Source organism: Adiantum capillus-veneris, chromosome 2 (assembly GCF_014529385.1).
Source record: "Adiantum capillus-veneris isolate H3 chromosome 2, ASM1452938v2, whole genome shotgun sequence".
NCBI classification, from domain to species: Eukaryota; Viridiplantae; Streptophyta; class Polypodiopsida; order Polypodiales; family Pteridaceae; genus Adiantum; species Adiantum capillus-veneris.
The window spans coordinates 11,574,997-11,579,960 of record NC_140932.1 but is presented as its reverse complement, the minus strand read 5'-3'; the positions used below and the strand labels follow the sequence as shown (position 1 = coordinate 11,579,960).

The 4,964-nt window shown below is 37.9% G+C and overlaps 1 pseudogene; it reads left to right on the top strand.

Moving 5' to 3' along the window:
- Window positions 1-1,306: 1,306 nt before the first annotated feature.
- Window positions 1,307-2,262, top strand: LOC147462371 (uncharacterized; annotated as a pseudogene).
- The last annotated feature ends 2,702 nt before the right edge of the window (window positions 2,263-4,964 follow it).

Below are 4,964 nucleotides of genomic sequence, written 5' to 3'. Positions count from 1 at the left end.
CTGTGGCAAGCAAAAGATTCTTTACTGAAAGACTTTCCCCAAGATTGGGTTCGATGGATAGAGGTAGAGCTTGCTTGTGAGAAGAAGGCATCTTAAGGGAGTTGGTACAATTCTCCTGCTCTTTTATTGGCAATGCTCATAGGGAAGGTATATTTTTTTGCCTTAAAGTACACTTTTTATGTAATATATAAAGCTTGGCATAATTTTGTAAAATATTTCTTTTTTTTCACTTGCTCTACAAAAGGAAGACTTTGACTTGTCTCTTATCAAAGAAATGCAAGAGATCAATGATCCCTCGATTTCACTACCAGAAAAGGAAATGGTTGCTCAAGAAAAAGTAGAAAAAATATTCAAAGAAAGAGCTTATAAGGTAAACATTTTCTCTTCTCACCATTCATGTTTGAATTTGATTTATTGGATTGAAAAATTAATATGACTTGATTTCGTGCTAATGCGACATAGATGTTGGCCATTTCCAACCCCGCCAATGGCTAGGGGTTCTTCTCTTTGTTATTTAACTTCAATTGGATAAGAGAAAAGGATCAAGTGGGCCTTACAAGAGACAAGGTCTACTCTTTGGCAACTTCTAAAATATCACCAGAGAGGTAATAATCTTTGGATAAAAAATACACATGAAATCATCAAATGAATCAATGCATTTATGGTTTGTTTGTTGTTAATTGTATAGGAAAAAGGGAATATTGCACTCGTTGATGCATTGCTGTGTAAATGATGTTACTTCTGAGTGTTATACTAGTGCAATGAAATTTAATATGTACTTGCGTAAAGAGTGGTATTGGGGAAGTATCTTGAAGCAATTCTTGAGGATCAAAGGGAAAATGATTGAAGAAATGCTGGAGGGCTTTGAAGCATGGTTTCATCACCGATTGAGGGAGCACATTGATAAAGCTTTTGTGGAGCTTTGGAGTAAGATCAACACAAACGAGTCTGATGAAAAAATTCCATAGCTTATGGAATCCTCGAGGAGAGTGTTATTCAGGTAATACAATTGATATCTTTATGGTTGTAATTCTTTTTTGTACTTAGAGTTTGTATAATAAATAAGTCACTTGGTAAAAGAGCTCAAATAAAGTTGACTACATTTTATGTAGATGGCTAATTCAGCTTTACGATCAAATTTTGTTGGAGAAGTTGCCAGTTGTTGTTGAAAGTTGGAGGGACCTCTCTTGTGAGGAGTGTATGTATCCACTATGGATGAGAGATTATGGTTTGATTGATTGGAAAATTGAGTATTGCCCTTGGTGGATAGATTACACTCGAGGCACCTACCCACATGAAGAAGGGAACTTATATAAAGGTTATTTTTTGGCATTCATAAAAACTACAAAATTGTTAAAGTTCTCATATTAAACATATGTGAGAAACATATTTTTGTTTGCTTTAGAGCATGTTCTTGAAAGAAATGAAAATGGTATTGAGGAGATTGGCTCAGCTCCCAAGAAGGCCACCTCTTCGAACAGAGTAAACAATAGTACAATCTCCTCTATAAAGAAGCAATTGGATTTTGTAAAATCCAAGAAGTCCATGAAGTCTCCCAAAAAGAACAAAAAAGGTGCTGAAGGCTCCACATTTAAACTTGCTTGTAAAGATAGATATCTAGCTTTCACTTTTTGTCTACTCAACATTTCTTGATGTAATATTCTATTTTCTGATTATGCAGTGCCTTCCATAGATTATGATGTGACCGTTATTGGCAACATGCTAGATGATTACAAAATTTTTCTCGATGATGAGAAATGGTAAACACGTGTGAGAAGAAAGACTGACTATGTGTGGTGTGTATGGTGAATGTTTGAAACACATGTATTTGATCCTATGCAGGATCTTGGATTTTCTTCATTCAGCCCATGTTGATGGGGAAAAGAGCAGTAAAGTGGCCTCTATTTTGTTTGTGGATTTTCCAGCAAGTTTTAAAGTTGAAAACTTTTTGGAGAACGAGGTATACATTCTTCAAAACCACAATGGGTAGTCTATGATAGTTTTGGAACTTTAATTAAATTAACAATATGTAATATGCAAGTCCCTCCATGGAATCAATTCTCTCGAAAATTAAGTAAGAAAGTGGCCATAATAGCTTCTAAGTATGTGGCAAACAATGGGTGTACATCACCTTAAGCTCCACTAATCACTTTGCCACTATGTCTAGCCATGCCATTGAGATGGGATTCAAAATGATGCACACCATCTTTATTTTGATCCCCGATGGTTATGTGCGAAAGACCATTGAGATTGAGAGAGTAAGTAGATTTATTTGTTGATTGAAAAGCATGCTCATAGTTTTCTTCAATAAAATCACATTCTAATTGTACTTTGTAGGTGGAAACAATATTGTTAGGATTGTTTTATCATAAAGGTCAATGTCCTATCTACGATCGACGAGATGGAGAGAGCGTGGACAACAACTCTTTCGATGCCAAGTCCGAAATACTAGTGGAGCATGCGGACAGAGAGTACATTGGAGGATGCGCTCTTAGAGGTGCCGTTGACTGTAGCCTTGACTTCTTTTGGTAAGAATATATGCTTCTTACTATGCATTATTACACTATGTTACATAAAATAAAAATGCGCATGTTTTTTTCTTTTTTTAGCTGGCTCGTGCGGACATTTACTGCGGAGCACACCTACATTGTTGATATCTTTTCTAGATGTGGTGGCTTGGGCCATGTTTGTGTTGAGTTGTCTAGACACTGTCTATGCATAGATAGTGATCCAGAGGTCTTCCAGCAACATCTTTCACACTTCAAGGCTCCATGTGTACGTGCTATTCCAGCAATTGATGCAAATAGCGATGAGGAGATTGATTGGAAACAATATGAGCCTGGATCACACTGCCCTTGATTGACATCAACATTGGTATTATCTATGGTGTTTTCTAGTTTTTGATTTGTATGGGACGACATGTGACCATGGTGTTTGGGTGCCACTTTTTTGGTATTATTGAAGACATGTTGTTGGTGTTGATCGTCCTTGTCAATTCAGCCATGATTCCATATTTATTATGCTAGATAGAAGTTAGTTGAGAGATTTGGATTTACCAAAGTAATATACCAACACATGTTTTTTTGCGTATGTAATTTCTTCTTCCCGTGAGCATTGGGCTGCTGCACGGAAGCAAGTATGGAATGGGGATTTTTTTGTTTGAATTTTCACGCCGTTATGCTGCCAAAATTTTGATTGCTTGTGAATATGATCATGCTTTTTGTTCGTTGTTTGGAAAAATAATCATGGGTTCATGTATACACAAAAGTTAGGCAAGCTTTCACGGAAGCAAGTATGGAATGGGGATTTTCTTTGTTTGAATTTTTCACGCCGTTATGCTGCCAAAATTCAATTAGTGCATAATTATTTAAATCTTGCCTCAACCTTCTACCACATTAGAGCCAGAGATGTCGACCAGGTTGATTGTGCGTTTGCAAACAAGCAAATGGTCAATCTCCGCCTGCAAAGCAGCCCTCTGAGAGCTGTCTATGTATCCCCATGTCTCCCACTTGCCCAGAGCTTCTTGCATTGTCTCAAAGGCTTCATTGAGTTCCTGGTCTCCGGTGTTGCGAGTGCGATTAAGGTGGTTGAACATCCGGATCGCCTTGTTTGTGTCATGCTCGCTCTGTGTAAACAACTTCTTTTCTTCAAGGGGTGTGTTAGGGGGGAGTTTGTGAAGCTCTTCATGGATTTTACCAACTACCTCATTACTAGTAGTTGCATATCCTACAGGCATTATATAAGTACGGGGGAAAAAAAAATCTCTCTTGATTGGCACCTCCAAGTCACTTGTGTTGTATATGCTGCCTGCCTTGTAACATTTATATAGGCTAAAGCAGCATGGTCTCAAAACGAATTTGATAGTGATGGAAGAGTGGAATGTGTTCGTGACATGAGGGGTCCCACTTCTCAAAAAGCATATGCTAACTGCTTAAGTGGAGCGTGCAATAATATATGGATGATTTGTCAATATGACTATTATGCCCCTTTGAATATTATAATCATCTACTAGTCCACCACTAGATTTTAAAGTGGAGCGTGCATGATTTGTCACTATGATTATTATTCCCTTATGAATATTATAAGCATCTAATAATGCAATGAGTAACCACCACTAACTGCCTCTCTTAGGGCTCGGAAAACATTATTTGTGGACCCGGCTTTGGAACCTTTTCATACGCATAAGAACAAGCAAACTCTAAATTTGAGAGGGATAATCACACTAAATATCTCATGCAGGTAAAGACACACACACACACACACACACACACACACACACACACACACACACACACACACGACAAGAAAACGTGCCCACACACACACACACTCACACAATATATTCTCTTCTTCTACTCCTCCTCCTTCACAGCAAAACTCCACTTTCACTTCACTCCACTTTCATCTCAATTAAAATGTGAGATATTTACTCAATGAAATAATTTGAGCCGTCTTGAGAACCTTCTTGCCCAAACTTGAGCCGAACATTTTTCATTTTGAACGTATCTTTTCTCTAGGATCCTCTCTCCCCCTCATCTCCCACTCTCTGTCTCTCTCTCTCTCTCTCTCTCTCTCTCTCTCTCTCTCTCTCTCTCTCTCTCGTTATCGGTACTCTCACACTTTGATCCTATCTCTCTTTCACAAGTATGTTTTTCTCTCTCCATCTAATCGTTATTCTCTCTCCTTCCCTCGGTACTTATTTCACATACCACAACGCTACCTTAGAGAGCATACATATGAGTGAAATCCATCTTCTATAAACTCAAAAAAGCATCACCTTTAGCCAAAACACACGAATTGATTAACTCGTAAATAAAATTAACCCTCCGTTACGTAGGCTTTTAGCAGATCAAGAATTGTTAGGTTAGTTATTTCACTTTGGCAATCCGTTTGAGAGTGATAGGCCGCAGAAAAGTTTCGCCTTGTCCCTAAATTTTCAAAGAGACCCTTTTAGAAATTATTGG